Source organism: Schistocerca gregaria, chromosome 2, assembly GCF_023897955.1.
Source record: "Schistocerca gregaria isolate iqSchGreg1 chromosome 2, iqSchGreg1.2, whole genome shotgun sequence".
NCBI lineage: Eukaryota > Metazoa > Arthropoda > Insecta > Orthoptera > Acrididae > Schistocerca > Schistocerca gregaria.
This window is the reverse complement of record NC_064921.1, coordinates 967918887-967937252: the sequence shown is the minus strand read 5'-3', so window position 1 is coordinate 967937252 and position 18366 is coordinate 967918887. Positions and strand designations below refer to the sequence as shown.

At 46.5% G+C, this 18366-nt stretch overlaps 9 non-coding genes across 9 annotated transcripts; 4 read left to right on the top strand and 5 right to left on the bottom strand.

Annotated features, from left to right (window-relative positions):
• Nucleotides 1-6217: 6217 nt before the first annotated feature.
• Trnaq-uug (transfer RNA glutamine (anticodon UUG)) lies at nt 6218-6289 on the bottom strand. The gene has a single exon. It is a non-coding gene; the product is annotated as a tRNA-Gln (tRNA).
• A 1126-nt stretch (nt 6290-7415) lies between these two features.
• Trnaq-uug (transfer RNA glutamine (anticodon UUG)) lies at nt 7416-7487 on the bottom strand. Its single transcript has one exon. It is a non-coding gene; the product is annotated as a tRNA-Gln (tRNA).
• A 1126-nt stretch (nt 7488-8613) lies between these two features.
• Trnaq-uug (transfer RNA glutamine (anticodon UUG)) lies at nt 8614-8685 on the bottom strand. The gene has a single exon. It is a non-coding gene; the product is annotated as a tRNA-Gln (tRNA).
• Nucleotides 8686-9241: 556 nt separating this feature from the next.
• Trnap-ugg (transfer RNA proline (anticodon UGG)) lies at nt 9242-9313 on the top strand. Its single transcript has one exon. It is a non-coding gene; the product is annotated as a tRNA-Pro (tRNA).
• Nucleotides 9314-11009: 1696 nt separating this feature from the next.
• Nucleotides 11010-11081, bottom strand: Trnaq-uug (transfer RNA glutamine (anticodon UUG)). The gene has a single exon. It is a non-coding gene; the product is annotated as a tRNA-Gln (tRNA).
• Nucleotides 11082-12834: 1753 nt separating this feature from the next.
• Nucleotides 12835-12906, top strand: Trnap-ugg (transfer RNA proline (anticodon UGG)). Its single transcript has one exon. It is a non-coding gene; the product is annotated as a tRNA-Pro (tRNA).
• Nucleotides 12907-14602: 1696 nt separating this feature from the next.
• Nucleotides 14603-14674, bottom strand: Trnaq-uug (transfer RNA glutamine (anticodon UUG)). Its single transcript has one exon. It is a non-coding gene; the product is annotated as a tRNA-Gln (tRNA).
• A 2412-nt stretch (nt 14675-17086) lies between these two features.
• Trnap-ugg (transfer RNA proline (anticodon UGG)) lies at nt 17087-17159 on the top strand. The gene has a single exon. It is a non-coding gene; the product is annotated as a tRNA-Pro (tRNA).
• A 1125-nt stretch (nt 17160-18284) lies between these two features.
• Trnap-ugg (transfer RNA proline (anticodon UGG)) lies at nt 18285-18357 on the top strand. The gene has a single exon. It is a non-coding gene; the product is annotated as a tRNA-Pro (tRNA).
• The last annotated feature ends 9 nt before the right edge of the window (nt 18358-18366 follow it).

Sequence of the window (18366 nt, the reverse complement as noted above, 5' to 3'; positions counted from 1 at the left end):
GGTCCTCAGCACAGCTCATGTTGTTGGTGTCGGATTAAGAAACCTCTTTGAGAATATGGTCCATATTGGATGCTGCAACCAGCAAGTGCGGCATGATCTCAGTAGGTGGCGGGGTGCACACCTGCTTCCTTGTGCGGCCTGTTGGTCTACAGTCTGCCTGCGGCAGCGGTGGTGAGCGGACCTCCAGGGCCAGCGCGCTGCGGCAGGAAGTGTTTACGTCAGGCGGTGAGTCGCGTGCTTACAGCGTCTGCTTATTAGTATTCGTTCCGTTCTGTAGGATCTGATATGGAATTATGAATCCGACTAACAGGAAAGATACCTTGAAGTTTACCTTTGATAGGAACTTTTCGAAACCAAATTCGTTTGAAGTTGAAGCATGGTTAGAGGAAACAGCTAAGATAACTTTTGATGACATTGTAGGGATAAATTTCTCTATCGTGACTAGTGTTGTTTATGTGAAATTAACGTCCTCTGAAATGTGTGATAGAATTGTGGAGTCCAGTGGAGGTGTACTGAAGTTTAAACATAGAGATGGTACCGTCAGTGACGTCAGCATTACGCATGCTGGACTGGGCATCCGAACGGCACGTATTTTCGAACTCCCGTTTGAAATATCAGCCGCGCAAATAAATTCTGCATTAACACCTTACGGGAGGGTTATTAACAATTTTGCGGAGCGTTGGTCCAAAGCCCACAAATTTCCGGTGCTTAACGGCGTCAGGCAGGTTAAGATCGATCTACAGAAGCATATCCCTTCATACATTAACGTAGGTGGACATCGCGGAATTGTCATATATGATGGGCAGCCAAAAACGTGTGCCGGCTGTGGTGCGCCCGGCCACGTGCGCTCTGAATGTATACAAAGACGCGTGACGCGGATACCTGTCGGTGAAGCCGCTAGCCCCCCTGTGACGACGGCACTGCCACTGACATACGCTGTCGCGGCTTCTGGTCTTCCACCCGCGACCCCGCCTGTAGATGCCCCTCGTTTGAATGATGTTTTGGCCGATAACGTCAAAGAACCGAGTGCTGACGTGGCACCGCCGCTACCACACTCAGAGATGGAGGTAACGACGGATGACTCCCCAGTGGTTGATGCCACTGGTACTGAGGATGAAGCAGACGCTGTGTTCCCGGCGGATCAACCCCAGAGTCAACAGTCCACTTCGGATGTTGATGATACTGCGAACCCTAACAGGAAGCCTTCCAAAAAGAAGCGAAGACTTGCACATCAAGGAGCCAATCAGCTCGCCCCACAGCTCCGCGAAAAAGCGAAACGAATAAGCAGCCAAATGAGTCAGAACACTTCTGAACCCTCTGAAGTTGGTCTCCCTGCGTCTGGTCGAATGGACATTGATCCTGTAGTGTCTCCCCCTGTGAATCCACGACGGGTGGAAGATAGTGATACCTCGAGTAGAGTCGTTTTGCCGGATACCCACGCTCAAGGAAACGCAGGATCGCTTTGGTCAGAGGCCACTCTCACTGGGAATTGGGCACAAGAAATGGAAGTATTGGATGCGAGCAATGATGCGCCTGTCATGCGGACCATTGAGACGGAATCTTCGGCACCCCCCACAGAGAAGCATACACCAACCGTACCAGGAACAACAGGAACTCCGACTGACGCGCTTGGCCTCAATTTCGTTAGCCATCCTTCTAAGACTGTTTAATTAATAGTATGTACCTTCTCCCATGAACGAGCCCCAAGCCTATAAAATTGCCACGTTAAACATCAATAAGATACAGTCGTACTGGCGGCTCCGTAATTTACAAGATTTTGTATACGCAGCGGATATCGATATTCTGTTACTTCAAGAAGTCGCTGCGATTGAACTTGACCGAATATCTGGGTATACTACTCTCTCCAATTCCGGGAGCGGTGCGAATTTAGGGACAGCGATTCTGTTAAAAGAAGGGATTGTAGCGACCGACGCAGAAAAACTGCCTGATCATAGAGGGATCGCTGTCACTTTCCATCGGACACGCATAATCAATGTTTACGCCCCGTCCGGCAGTAGCAATAGGCGTGCTAGGGCTGAGTTCTTCACAAGCGCCATAGTCCCACTTTTTAGGGGAACCTACGATCGTATAATTTTTGCGGGTGACTTCAATTGTGTCTTAAGTCCAAAAGACCAGACGCCTAATTTTAACAAATCTGGAGAACTAGAACGTATCGTCCAAGAAATGAACCTCATTGACACATGGGAGCATACGCACGGAGCGGCACCTGGGTTCACTCATGTCACGAACCACTCTGCAAGCCGGCTAGACAGAATCTATGTATCGGCGTGTATGAAGACTCAAGTCCTCCAATCCGAAGTTTGGCCCACAATTTTTTCCGATCATGCCGCATATATTTGTACTGTTAACATGGTCAAGCAAGGCACATTTCGCGGCAGAGGTTTCTGGAAACTTAACAATGCTCTCCTTAACGATGTAGACTGTCACCGTGTCTTTAACGAAACATGGGAGGCATGTGAACGACGGGTTGCACAGTATGCCTCCGTTACTGAATGGTGGATAACACATGCCAAACCAACTTTATCAAAAATGTTTAAACGCTACGCTCGGGACAAATCCTGGTGGAAACGGCAAACGTCTGAGTTTTATTTTACTTGTCTCAGGGAGCTTTACCAGTCCGATGTGACTGTACCTGAAAATTTTATGCAGATTAAAAAAATTAAGGCAAAATTATTAAAACTTCAGCGGCAGCAGGCAGAAGGCTTTCAAATAAGGTCCAGGCCCCAGAATGTGATAGACGACGAAATGACATCCATGTTTCACGTCATTCGTGAAAATAAGAGGGGGCGGCGGAGATTAATAACTCGTCTTCAGTTGAGTGAAGGCGTTGCGCTCACGCGGCAACAAGACATACGGAACGCACTTCACAATCACCTGGCAGATCTGCTGGCAACGACACATACCGACGATGGAACTCACGATGAATTACTCAATAACTTGCAAAGGACTTTGGGAGCTGCTGAAGTCGAAACTCTCATGCGAGAAATTGATGAAGACGAATTGGATTCTGCGCTATCACGAAGTCCGAAAAATAAATCGCCGGGACCCGACGGTCTCACTGCCGAATTTTATCTTACTTTCTGCGACAAATTAAAGCCCAAGTTGTTGAGTATGTTTAATGAAATTTTACGGCCTGATTTTAATGCTCCTCAGGCTCTCGTGGAAGGCATCGTGGTTTTAATCCCTAAACGCCCAATGTGCAGTTCTGTTGACGATTTTCGGCCGCTTACTTTACTGAACAGTGACTACAAAATTTTAGCACGTATTATTTCTAATAGATTGAAAATGTTGATGAATACTGTCATTGGTCAGTACCAGACCAGTGTAGGTGTCGGTAGGACGATCTTCCAAAATTTGTCTCAATACAGGGACGTCATAGCCATTGCAGATGCGTGCAAGATACGGTGTGCGCTAGTTTCCCTTGACTTTTCAAAGGCATTCGACAGAGTAAACCATCAGTTTCTCATCCGGACGATGCATGCCATGGGATTTCCACTACATTTTATCAATCTTATACATGAGCTCCTACGTAAAGGAGTAACTCGACTCATGGTGAATGGCCAGCTGAGCGCATCGATTAATATTACTAATTCAGTGCGACAGGGATGCCCTATGTCAATGGCCTTGTTTGCCATTGCCATTGAGCCTTTGCTTGTCACCTTGACACAGCGTCTACAAGGATTAACCATCCACGGCATTAAGATTGTTTGTACTGCATATGCGGATGACGTCGGATTTTTGGTCATGGACGAAGGTGAAGTCGAGGAAGCCCTTCAGATCGTCAAAAACTACGAACTTGTTGCGGGTGCGAAGTTGAATGCCAGGAAATCTGGCATTATGAACATAGGACGCGGCATCTCGCTGCACCATCACGGTCAGTTGCAACTACTTTCTAAAATGAAATGCCTTGGTATTGAGTACAGGAGCAACATACAGCACACAATTGCGGTGAACTATAGGAATCTCCTGGCAAGTATGCGTGCTTGCATGCAGACCCACTACCTAAGGAGCCTTGATGAACTGCAGAAAGTCACCTTTGCCAATGTCTACCTCACCTCAAAGATTAACTACGTTGCACAAGTACTGCCCATGCCACAGGAGACAGCGAAGCGTATGATGTCCGCTCTAGGCCATTTTGTCACACGTGGACACATTTTTAAAGTCAAGTACGATACGCTCACTCTCTCCACGACCGATGGAAGCTTAAATTTAACAGATGTTCGTTCCAAGTCACGAGCTTTGTACGTATGCACCACCTACAAACGGTGGAGGTGGTTACCGAACAGTCTAACGGCTCACTTGTTAACCGAAATAGCGCCGGCCTGCCTGCAGCCTCCCGTCTCTGTTCAACATATTCCGCCTGCGCTGACTCACTTTAAGAGCTTTTTCATTGAGTTCAGTTACGTACGGTCAACTCTCCCAGAAAATGAGCTTTCCGTGGTGAAGTTAGTTTATAATAAACTACTGGCAACCAAGAACAGGAACAACATCGAACACAAATACCCCAATCATCGCTGGCCAGTGATATGGAAAAACATACATAGCCGTGATTTACCAACGTCAGTGAAAGCCTCTTGGTACAGGGTCGTGAACCGTAAAATAAGTACCAATTCACGACTTCATGCTCTACATTTGGCTGACTCACCTTTGTGCCTTATGTGCAACTTGCCTGATACTGATGAACATCGTTTTCTGTGCACCACTGTCCAAGCAGTTTGGCCATGCATTCGCCGAAAACTGGCTACGATTATGAGGACTTCCCAGCTTTGTATTAAACCTGAAGATTTCCAGTATCCGGATTCAGTGCCGTACCCGAACACCAAACGAAACTCTGTCAATTGGTTGAAGGGTCATTATGTTCATTATTTACAGACGCAAGAACCCAAGAGTGAGGCGGCGTTCAGTCTTTACCTGGCATTACAGTTTCACATACTTTCACAGACGAGACATTACAGGAAACGATATGCGAATTTTTTAGAAGTCGTTCTTCGATGAAAGAAGTATTTTTTTTTTCTTTCCTTCATTCTACATTGCTTTGTTTTTTTTTTCTTTTCTTCTTCAAATGTCACAGTGACGTATACTGAACAGCGTTACGACAAGGACTATTTTATTTTCTTCTGTTTTTCTAGCGGACCAGAGTTCCTTTTTTCATTTTCTATTAAAAAAAAAACAAAACAAAAAAATAAATAAATAAATTATAATAAAAAAATAAACAATTATAAAAGTTGATAAAAAAACCAACAACACAACGAAAGCACTAAAAAGAACAACAAACAACAGAAAGAGTGTTGCAGACCAGAAGTAGGGGATTGCTGCCTGGGGTGAAGTACGGTTGGGAATTCGCGGGCCCTCTCGCCGCTACGGTAGCCGTGAAGGCCCAGGACAAAACTCTGAAAATGGAATACAACACACGCACAAAAAAAAAAAAATATTCTACTTTGTCACCATTGCGGGACTATGCATTAGGTTTAGAAGTATCTTTGGTTTCGAAATTGGAATAGTTCAGAAGAATAAGTAATTCAGATATCATGGCAGATGAAGCCGACGCCGACGAAGGTGATTTATGGCGAGCGCAAGGCGGGGCTGAAGGGGAGGAAGGAGGCCCTTATAAAAAAAAAAAAAAAAAAAAAAGTTGGTCTAGAGGTACGATTCCTGCTTTGGGTGCAGGAGGTCCCGGGTTAAAATCCCGGACAGGCCCTACTTTTCACTTTCGCGACAACCAAGCACTACGATAAACTAGCGAGTCTCTGAAAGTAAGCCATGCAACAGGACAAACTGCATGTCGGGCCACCGGCCAATGATACTGGCAAGTGCGCCTTGTGGAAAGCAATCTACGAAGCAGGATTAAACCGTGTTCGATTACTTATATCTATACCTAAAGACTGACACGTATAACGATTCGATTCGTTTCCCAGGAACTAGTACATCGCATGCACGTTTGTTAAATGCACGCTCATCCAGTACCCAAAACGGAGAGATACTTGGACCAGCAGCTGAGGTCGTCTTCTCGCAGTTGAACCCCTTACGTTCCGTTATTAATCCTAGTAGCAAAAGCATAAGCATTTGGAGCGTTCCCCATTCACGTGTGGACTGCTATTAACAATTTGCATTACACGATCCTAGCTAAAATTCTGGATATACAATTCCAACTACCAGCTCGTACACATTTCTAGAAACGATCGAAAAACACAGATTCAGGTTCCACCGAGACTCGAACTCGGATCGCTGGATTCAAAGTCCAGAGTGCTAACCATTACACCATGGAAACGGGTGCCCCGCACGGACTGAAATTGAGCAGCATCTTGACATTAAACCGATAAGCTGCGATTTATTACATGTAGCGTCCTCAGGAAGTGTTTGCGTGGCTAATGAAGCAACCAAGTAGGCTGAAAGTGGAGGGAGCAACTTGGAATGTAGCGAGAATTCTTGCCAGTATTCGTACATGAAATGATGTCTAAGGGTCAGGTAATCAAAATCGCGGAACAGCCACTTTCGTATGGTGGATGCTTTGTGCTGGAAGCAGCCTAGCTATGAAAACAGCTATGGACACAGAGTACTGTCGAAAAGTGCGTGCTGTCACACAACGCTACGTAGTGGGCGGATGGTGCGTGACACGATAACATTTGCACTTCACACGATCGACATACTGTCACACAACTCAAGCAGCTCTTTCAGCCTTCACATACACTGGTCCTCAGCACAGCTCATGTTGTTGGTGTCGGATTAAGAAACGTCTTTGAGAATATGGTCCATTTTGGATTATGCAACTAGCAAGTGCGCCAAGATATCAGTAGCTGGCGGGGTGCACACCTGCTTCGTTGTGCGGCCTGTTGGTCTAGGGGTATGATTAGTGCTTTGAGTGCAGGAGGTCCCGGGTTCATATCCCGGACAGGCCCAACTTTTCACTTTCGCGACAACCAAGCATTACGATAAACTAGCGAGTCTCTGAATGTAAGCCATGCAATAGGACAAACTCCATGTCGGGCCACCGGCCAATGATACTGGCAAGTGCGTCTTGCGGAAAGCAATCTACGAAGCAGGATTAAGCCGTGTTCGATTACTTATATCTATACCTAAAGACTGACACGTACAACGATTCGATTGATTTCCCAGGAAATAGTACATCACATGCACGTTTGTTAAATGCACGCGCATGCAGCACCCAAAACGGAGAGATGCTGAGACAAGCAGCTGAGGTCGTCTTCTCGCAGTTGCACCTCTTACGTTCCGTTATTAATCCTAGTAGCAAAAGCATAAGCATTTGGAGCGTTCCCCATTCACGTGTGGACTGCTATTAACAATTTGCATTACACGATCCTAGCTAAAATTCTGGATATACAATTCCAACTACCAGCTCGTACACATTTCTAGAAACGATCGAAAAACACAGATTCAGGTTCCACCGAGACTCGAACTCGGATCGCTGGATTCAAAGTCCAGAGTGCTAACCATTACACCATGGAACCGGTTGCCCCTCACGGACGGGAATTGAGCATCATCATGACATTAAACTTATAAGCTGCCATTTATTACATGTAGCGTCCTCAGGAAGTGTTTGCGTGGCCAATGAAGCAACCAAGTAGGCTGAAAGTGGAGGGAGCAACTTGGAATGTAGCGAGAATTCTTGCCAGTATTCGTACATGAATTGATGTCTAAGGGTCAGGTAATCAAAATCGCGGAACAGCCACTTTCGTATGGTGGATGCTTTGTGCTGGAAGCAGCCTAGCTATGAAAACAGCTATGGACACAGAGTACTGTCGAAAAGTGCGTTCTGACAAACAACGCTACGTAGTGGGCGGATGGTGCGTGACACGATAACATTTGCACTTCACACGATCGACATACTGTCGCACAACTCAAGCAGCTCTTTCAGCCTTCACATACACTTGTCCTCAGCACAGCTCATGTTGTTGGTGTCGGTTTAAGAAACCTCTTTGAGAATATGGTCCATATTGGAAGCTGCAACTAGCAAGTGCGGCAAGATCTCAGTAGTTGTCGGGGTGCACACCTGCTCCCTTGTGCGGCCTGTTGGTCTAGGGATATGATTCCTGCTTTGGGTACAGAAGGTCCCGGGTTCAAATCCCGGACAGGCCCTACTTTTCACTTTCGCGACAACCAAGCACTACGATAAACCAGCGAGTCTCTGAAAGTAAGCCATGCAACAGGACAAACTGCATGTCGTGCCACCGGCCAATGATACTGGCAAGTGCGTCTTGTGGAAAGCAATCTACCAAGCAGGACTAAGCCGTGTTCGATTACTTATATCTATACCTAAAGACTGACACGTATAACGATTCTATTCGTTTCCCAGGAACTAGTACATCGCATGCACGTTTGTTAAATGCACGCGCATGCAGCACCCAAAACGGAGAGATACTGGGACCAGCAGCTGAGGTCGTCTTCTCGCAGTTGAACCCCTTACGTTCCGTTATTAATCCTAGTAGCAAAAGCATAAGCATTTGGAGCGTTCCCCATTCACGTGTGGACTGCTATTAACAATTTGCATTACATGATCCTAGCTAAAATTCTTGATATACAATTCCAACTACCAGCTCGTACACATTTCTAGAAACGATTGCAAAACACAGATTCAGGTTCCACCGAGACTCGAACTCGGATCGCTGGATTCAAAGTCCAGAGTGCTAACCATTACACCGTGGAACCTGGTGCCCCTCGCGGCCTGAAATTGAGCAGCATCATGACGTTAAACCTATAAGCTGCGATTTATTACATGTAGCGTCCTCAGGAAGTGTTTGCGTGGCTAATGAAGCAACCAAGTAGGCTGAAAGTGGAGGGAGCAACTTGGAATGTAGCGAGAATTCTTGCCAGTATTCGTACATGAATTGATGTCAAAGGGTCAGGTAATCAAAATCGCGGAACAGCCACTTTCGTATGGTGGATGCTTTGTGCTGGAAGCAGCCTAGCTATGAAAACACCTATGGACACAGAGTACTGTGGAAAAGTGCGTGCTGTCACACAACGCTACGTAGTGGGCGGATGGTGCGTGACACGATAACATTTGCACTTCACACGATCGACATACTGTCACTCAACTAAAGCATCTCTTTCAGCCTTCACATACACTGGTCCTCAGCACAGCTCATGTTGTTGGTGTCGGATTAAGAAACCTCTTTGAGAATATGGTCCATATTGGATGCTGCAACTAGCAAGTGCGGCAAGATCTCAGTAGGTGGCGGTGTGCACACCTGCTTTCTTGTGCGGCCTGTTGGTCTAGGGGTGTGATTCCTGCTTTGGGCGCTGGAGGTCCCGGGTTCAAATCCCGGACAGGCCCTACTTTTCACTTTCGCGACAACCAAGCACTACGATAAACTAGCGAGTCTCTGAAAGTAAGCCATGCAACAGGACAAACTGCATGTCGGGCCACCAGCCAATGATACTGGCAAGTGCGTCTTGTGGAAAGCAATCTACGAAGCAGGACTAAGCCGTGTTCGATTACTTATATCTATACCTAAAGACTGACACGTATAACGAATCTATTCGTTTCCCAAGAACTAGTACATCGCATGCACGTTTGTTAAATGCACGCGCATGCAGCACCCAAAACGGAGAGATACTGGGACCAGCAGCTGAGGTCGTCTTCTCGCAGTTGAACCCCTTACGTTCCGTTATTAATCCTAGTAGCAAAAGCATAAGCATTTGTAGCGTTCCCCATTCACGTGTGGACTGCTATTAACAATTTGTATTACATGATCCTAGCTAATATTCTCGATATACAATTCCAACTACCAGCTCGTACACATTTCTAGAAACGATAGCAAAACACAGAGTCAGGTTCCACCGAGACTCGAACTCGAATCGCTGGATTCAAAGTCCAGAGTGCTAACCATTACACAATGGAACTGGGTGCCCCTCGCGGACTGGTATTGAGCAGCATCATGACATTAAACGTATAAGCTGCGATTTATTACATGTAGCGTCCTCAGGAAGTGTTTGCGTGGCTAAGGAAGCAACCAAGTAGGCTGAAAGTGGAGGGAGCAACTTGGAATGTAGCGAGAATTCTTGCCAGTATTCGTACATGAAATGATGTCTAAGGGTCAGGAAATCAAAATCGCGGAACAGCCACTTTCGTATGGTGGATGCTTTGTGCTGGAAGCAGCCTAGCTATGAAAACAGCTATGGACACAGAGTACTGTCGAAAAGTGCGTTCTAACAAACAACGCTACGTAGTGGGCGGATGGTGCGTGACACGATAACATTTGCACTTCACACGATCGACATACTGTCACACACCTCAAGCAGCTCTTTCAGCCTTCACATACACTTGTCCTCAGCACAGCTCATGTTGTTGGTGTCGGATTAAGAAACCTCTTTGAGAATATGGTCCATATTGGATGCTGCAACTAGCAAGTGCGGCAAGATCTCAGTAGTTGTCGGGGTGCACACCTGCTCCCTTGTGCGGCCTGTTGGTCTAGGGATATGATTCCTGCTTTGGGTACAGAAGGTCCCGGGTTCAAATCCCGGACAGGCCCTACTTTTCACTTTCGCGACAACCAAGCACTACGATATACCAGCGAGTCTCTGAAAGTAAGCCATGCAACAGGACAAACTGCATGTCGTGCCACCGGCCAATGATACTGGCAAGTGAGTCTTGTGGAAAGCAATCTACCAAGCAGGATTAAGCCGTGTTCGATTACTTATATCTATACCTAAAGACTGACACGTATAACGATTCTATTCGTTTCCCAGGAACTAGTACATCGCATGCACGTTTGTTAAATGCACGCGCATGCAGCACCCAAAACGGAGAGATACTGGGACCAGCAGCTGAGGTCGTCTTCTCGCAGTTGAACCGCTTACGTTCCGTTATTAATCTTAGTTGCAAAAGCAAAAGCATTTGGAGCGTTCCCCATTCACGTGTGGACTGCTATTAACAATTTGCATTACATGATCCTAGCTAAAATTCTTGATATACAATTCCAACTACCAGCTCGTACACATTTCTAGAAACGATTGCAAAACACAGATTCAGGTTTCACCGAGACTCGAACTCGGATCGCTGGATTCAAAGTCCAGAGTGCTAACCATTACACCATGGAATCTGGTGCACCTCGCGGCCTGAAATTGAGCAGCATCATGACATTAAACCTATAAGCTGCGATTTATTACATGTAGCGTCCTCAGGAAGTGTTTGCGTGGCTAATGAAGCAACCAAGTAGGCTGAAAGTGGAGGGAGCAACTTGGAATGTAGCGAGAATTCTTGCCATATTCGTACATGAATTGATGTCTAAGGGTCAGGTAATCAAAATCGCGGAACAGCCACTTTCGTATGGTGGATGCTTTGTGCTGGAAGCAGCCTAGCTATGAAAACAATTATGGACACAGAGTACTGTCGAAAAGTGCGTTCTGACAAACAATTCTACGTAGTGGGCGGATGGTGCGTGACACGATAACATTTGCACTTCACACGATCGACATACTGTCACACAACTCAAGCAGCTCTTTCAGCCTTCACATACACTGGTCCTCAGCACAGCTCATGTTGCTGGTGTCGGATAAAGAAACCTCTTTGAGAATATGGTCCATATTGGATGCTGCGACTAGCAAGTGCGGCCAGATCTCAATAGGTGGCGGGGTGCACACCTGCTCCCTTGTGCTGCCTGTTGGTCTAGGGGCGTGATTCCTGCTTTGGGTACAGGAGGTCCCGGGTTCAAATCCCGGACAGGCCCTACTTTTCACTTTTGCGACAACCAAGCACTACGATAAACCAGCGAGTCTCTGAAAGTAAGCCATGCAACAGGACAAACTGCATGTCGGGCCACCGGCCAATGATACTGGCAAGTGCGTCTTGTGGAAAGCAATCTACGAAGCAGGATTAAGCCGTCTTCGATTACTTATATCTATACCTAAAGACTGACACGTAGAACGATTCGATTCATTTCCCAGGAAATAGTACATCACATGCACGTTTGTTAAATGCACGCGCATGCAGCACCCAAAACGGAGAGATGCTGGGACAAGCAGCTGAGGTCGTCTTCTCGCAGTTGAACCCCTTACGTTCCGTTATTAATCCTAGTAGCAAAAGCATAAGCATTTGTAGCGTTCCCCATTCACGTGTGGACTGCTATTAACAATTTGTATTACATGATCCTAGCTAATATTCTCGATATACAATTCCAACTACCAGCTCGTACACATTTCTAGAAACGATAGCAAAACACAGAGTCAGGTTCCACCGATACTCGAACTCGAATCGCTGGATTCAAAGTCCAGAGTGCTAATCATTACACAATGGAACTGGGTGCCCCTCACGGACTGGAATTGAGCATCATCATGACATTAAACTTATAAGCTGCCATTTATTACATGTAGCATCCTCAGGAAGTGTTTGCGTGGCCAATGAAGCAATCAAGTAGGCTGATAGTGGAGGGAGCAACTTGGAATGTAGCGAGAATTCTTGCCAGTATTCGTACATGAAATGATGTCTAAGGGTCAGGTAATCAAAATCGCGGAACAGCCACTTTCGTATGGTGGATGCTTTGTGCTGTAAGCAGCCTAGCTATGAAAACAATTATGGACACAGAGTACTGTCGAAAAGTGCGTTCTGACAAACAATTCTACGTAGTGGGCGGATGGTGCGTGACACGATAACATTTGCACTTCACACGATCGACATACTGTCACACAACTGAAGCAGCTCTTTCAGCCTTCACATACACTGGTCCTCAGCACAGCTCATGTTGTTGGTGTCGGATTAAGAGACCTCTTTGAGAATACGGTTCATATTGGATGCTGCGACTAGCAAGTGCTTCAAGATATCAGTAGGTGTTGGGGTGCACACCTGCTTTCTTGTGCGGCCTGTTGGTCTATGGGTATGATTCCTGCTTTGGGTGCAGGAGTACCCGGGTTCAATTCCCGGACAGGCCCTACTTTTCACTTTCGCGACAACCAAGCATTACGATAAACTAGCGAGTCTCTGAAAGTAAGCCATGCAACAGGACAAACTGCATGTCGGGCCACCGGCCAACGACACTGGCAAGTGCGTCTTGTGGAAAGCAATCTACGAAGCAGGATTAAGCCGTGTTCGATTACTTATATCTATACCTAAAGACTGACACGTATAACGATTCTATTCGTTTCCCAAGAACTAGTACATCGCATGCACGTTTGTTAAATGCACGCTCATGCAGCACCCAAAACGGAGAGATACTGGGACCAACAGCTGAGGTCGTCTTCTCGCAGTTGAACCCCTTACGTTCCGTTATTAATCCTAGTAGCAAAAGCATAAGCATTTGGAGCGTTCCCATTTCACGTGTGGACTGCTATTAACAATTTGCATGACATGATCCAGGCTAAAATTCTGGGTATACAATTCCAACTACCAGATCGTACACATTTCTAGAAACGATCGCAAAACACAGAGTCAGGTTCCACCGAGACTCGAAATCGGATCGCCGGATTCAAAGTCCAGTGTGCTAACCATACACCATGGAACCGGGTGCCCCTCGCGGACTGTAATTGAGCAGCATCATGACATTAAACCGATAAGCTGCGATTTTTACATGTAGCGTCCTCAGGAAGTGTTTGCATGGCTAATGAAGCAACCAAGTAGGCTGAAAGTGGAGGGAGCAACTTGGAATGTAGCGAGAATTCTTGCCAGTATTCTTACATGAAATGATGTCTAAGTGTCAGGTAATCAAAATCGCGAAACAGCCTCTTTCGTATGGTGGATGCTTTGTGCTGGAAACAGCCTAGCTATGAAAACAGCTATGGACACAGAGTACTGTCGAAAAGTGCGTGCTGTCACACAACGCTACGTAGTGGGCGGATGGTGCGTGACGCGATAACATTTGCACTTCACACGATCGACATACTGTCACACAACTGAAGCAGCTCTTTCAGCCTTCACATACACTGGTCCTCAGCACAGCTCATGTTGTTGGTGTCGGATTAAGAAATCTCTTTGAGAATATGGTCCATATTGGATGCTGCAACTAGCAAGTGCGGCAAGATCTCATTAGGTGGCGGGGTGCACACCTGCTTCCTTGTTCGGCCTGTTGGTCTAGTTGTGTGATTCCTGCTTTGGGTGCAGGAGGCCCCGGGTACATATCCCGCACAGGCCCTACTTTTCACTTTCGCGACAACCAAGCACTACGTTAAACTAGCGAGTCTCTGAAAGTAAGCCATGCAACAGTACCCACTGCATGTCGGGCCACCGGCCAATGATACTGGCATGTGCGTCTTGTGGAAAGCAATCTACGAAGCAGGATTAAGCCGACTTCGATTACTTATATCTATACCTAAAGACTGACACGTATAACGATTCTATTCGTTTCCCAGGAACTAGTACATCGCATGCACGTTTGTTAAATGCACGCGCATGCAGCACCCAAAACGGAGAGATACTGGGACCAGCAGCTGAGGTCGTCTTCTCGCAGTTGAACCCCTTACGTTCCATTATTAATCCTAGTAGCAAAAGCATAAGCATTTGGAGCGTTCCCCATTCACGTGTGGACTGCTATTAACAATTTGCATTACATGATCCTAGCTAAAATTCTGGATATATAAAATTCCAACTACCAGCTCGTCCACATTTCTAGAAACGATCGCAAAACACAGATTCAGGTTCCACCGAGACTCGCACTCGGATCGCCGGATTCAAAGTCCAGAGTGCTAACCATTACACCATGGAACCAAGTGCCCCTCGCGGACTGGAATTGAGCAGCATCATGACATTAAACCTGTAAGCTGCGATTTATTACATGTAGCGTCCTCAGGAAGTGTTTGCGTGGCTAATGAAGAAACCAAGTAGGCTGAAAGTGGAGGGAGCAACTTGGAATGTAGCGAGAATTCTTGCCAGTATTCGTAAATGAAATGATGTCTAAGGGTCAGGAAATCAAAATCGCGGAACAGCCACTTTCGTATTGTGGATGCTTTGTGCTGGAAGCAGCCTAGCTATGAAAACAGCTATGGACACAGAGTACTGTCGAAAAGTGCGTGCTGTCACACAACGCTACGTAGTGGGCGGATGGTGCGTGACACGATAACATTTGCACTTCACACAATCGAGATACTGTCACACAACTCAAGCAGCTCTTTCAGCCTTCACATACACTGGTCCTCAGCACAGCTCATGTTGTTGGTGTCGGATTAAGAAACCTCTTTGAGAATATGGTCCATATTGGATGCAGCTACTAGCTAGTGCGGCAAGATATCAGTAGGTGGCGAGGTGCACTCATGCTTCCTTGTGCGGCCTGTTGGTCTAGGGGTATGATTCCTGCTTAGGGTGCAGGAGGTCCCTAGTTCAAATCCCGGACAGGCCCTACTTATCACTTTCGCGACAACCAAGCACTACGATAAACTAGCGAGTCTTTGAAAGTAAGCCATGCTACTGGGCAAACTGCATGTCTGGCCACCGGCCAATGATACTGGCAAGTGCGTCTTGTGGAAAGCAATCTACGAAGCAGGATTAGGCCGTGTTCGATTACTTATATCTATACCTAAAGACTGACACGTATAACGATTCTATTCGTTTCCCAAGAACTAGTACATCGCATGCACGTTTGTTAAATGCACGCGCATGCAGCTCCCAAAACGGAGAGATACTGGGACCAGCAGCTGAGGGCGTCTTCTCGCAGGTGAACCCCTTACGTTCCGTTATTAATCCTAGTACCAAAAGCATAAGCATTTGGAGCGTTCCCCATTCATGTGTGGACTACTATTAACAATTTGCATTACATGATCCTAGCTAAAATTCTGGTTATACAATTCCAACTACCAGCTCGTACACATTTCTAGAAACGATCGCAAAACACAGATTCAGGTTCCACCGAGACTCGAACTCGGATGGCTGGATTCAAAGTCCAGAGTGCTAACCATACACCATGGAACCGGGTGCCCCTCGCTTACTGTAATTGAGCAGCATCATTACATTAAACCGATAAGCTGCGATTTATTACATGTAGCGTCCTCAGGAAGTGTTTGCGTGGCTAATGAAGCAACCAAGTAGGCTGAAAGTGGAGGGAGCAAATTGGAATGTAGCGTGAATTCTTGCCAGTATTCGTACAAGAAATTATGTCTAAGTGTCAGGTAATCAAAATCGCGGAACAGCCACTTTCGTATGGTGGATGCTTTGTGCTGGAAACAGCCTAGCTATGATAACAGCTATGGACACAGAGTACTGTCGAAAAGTGCGTGCTGTCACACAACGCTACGTAGTGGGCGGATGGTGCGTGACACGATAACATTTGCACTTCACACGATCGACATACTGTCACACAACTCAAGCAGCTCTTTCAGCCTTCACATACATTGGTCCTCAGCACAGCTCATGTTGTTGGTGTCGGATTAAGAAACCTCTTTGAGAATATGGTCCATATTGGATGCTGCGACTAGCAAGTGCGGCAAGATCTCAGTAGGTGGCGGTGTGCACACCTGCTTTCTTGTGCGGCCTATAGGTCTAGGGGTGTGATTCCTGCTTTGGGCGTTGGAGGTCCCGGATTCAAATCCCGGACAGGCCCTACTTTTCACTTTCGCGACAACCAAGCACTACGATAAACTAGCGAGTCTCTGAAAGTAAGCTATGCAACAGTACACACAGCATGTCTGGCCACCGGCCAATGATACTGGCAAAAGCGTCTTGTGGAAAGCAATCTACAAAGCAGGATTAAGCCGTGTTCGATTACTTATATCTATACCTAAAGACTGACACGTATAACGATTCTATTCGTTTCCCAAGAACTAGTACATCGCATGCACGTTTGTTAAATGCACGCGCATGCAGCACCCAAAACGGAGAGATACTGGGACCAGCAGCTGAGGTCGTCTTCTCGCAGTTGAACCACTTACGTTCCGTTATTAATCCTAGTAGCAAAAGCATAAGCATTTGGAACGTTCTCCATTCACGTGTGGACTGGTATTAACAACATACTGTCACACAACTCAAGCAGCTCTTTCAGCCTTCACATACACTGGTCCTCAGCACAGCTCATGTTGTTGGTGTCGGATTAAGAAACCTCTTTGAGAATATGGTCCATATTGGATGCTGCAACTAGCAAGTGCGGCAAGATGTCAGTAGGTGGCGGGGTGCTCACATGCTTCCTTGTGCGGCCTGTTGATCTAGGGGTATGATTCCTGCTTTGGGTGCAGGAGGTCCCGGGTTCAAATCCCGGACAGGCACTACTTTTCACTTTCGCGACAACCAAGCACTACGATAAACTAGCGAGTCTCTGAAAGTAAGCCATGCTACAGGGCAAACTGCATGTCTGGCCACCGGCCAATTATACTGGCAAGTGCGTCTTGTGGAGAGCAATCTACGAAGCAGGATTAGGCCGTGTTCGATTACTTATATCTATACCTAAAGACTGACACGTATAACGATTCTATTCGTTTCCCAAGAACTAGTACATCGCATGCACGTTTGTTAAATGCACGCGCATGCAGCTCCCAAAACGGAGAGATACTGGGACCAGCAGCTGAGGTCGTCTTCTCGCAGTTGAATCCCTTACGTTCCGTTATTAATCCTAGTAGCAAAAGCATAAGCATTTGGAGCGTTCCCCATTCATGTGTGGACTACTATTAACAATTTGCATTACATGATCCTAGCTAAAATTCTGGGTATACAATTCCAACTACCAGATCGTACACATTTCTAGAAACGATCGCAAAACATAGATTCAGGTTCCACCGAGTCTCGAACTCGGATCGCTGGATTCTAAGTCCACGGTGCTTACTATTACACCATGGAACCGGTTGCCCCTCACGGACTGGAATTGAGAATCATCATGACATTAAACCTATAAGCTGCCATTTATTACATGTAGCGTCCTCAGGAAGTGTTTGCGTGGCTAATGAAGCAACCAAGTAGGCTGAAAATGGAGGGAGCAACTTGGAATGTAGCAGTAATTCTTGCCAGTATTCGTACATGAAATGATGTCTAAGGGTCAGGTAATCAAAATCGCGGAACAGCCACTTTCGTATGGTGGATGCTTTGTGCTGGAAACAGCCTAGCTATGAAAACAGCCATGGACACAGAGTACTGTCGAAAAGTGCGTGCTGTCACACAACGCTACGTAGTGGGCGGATGGTACGTGACACGATAACATTTGCACTTCACACGATCGACATACTGTCATACAACTCAAGCAGCTCTTTCAGCCTTCAGATACACTGATCCTCAGCACAGCTCATGTTGTTGGTGTCGGATTAAGAAACCTCTTTGAGAATATGGTCCATATTGGATGCTGCAACTAGCAAGTGCGGCAAGATATCAGTAGGTGGCGGGGTGCACACATGCTTCCTTGTGCGGCCTGTTGGTCTAGGGGTATGATTCCTGCTTTGGGTGCAGGAGGTCCCGGGTTCAAATCCCGGACAGGCACTACTTTTCAC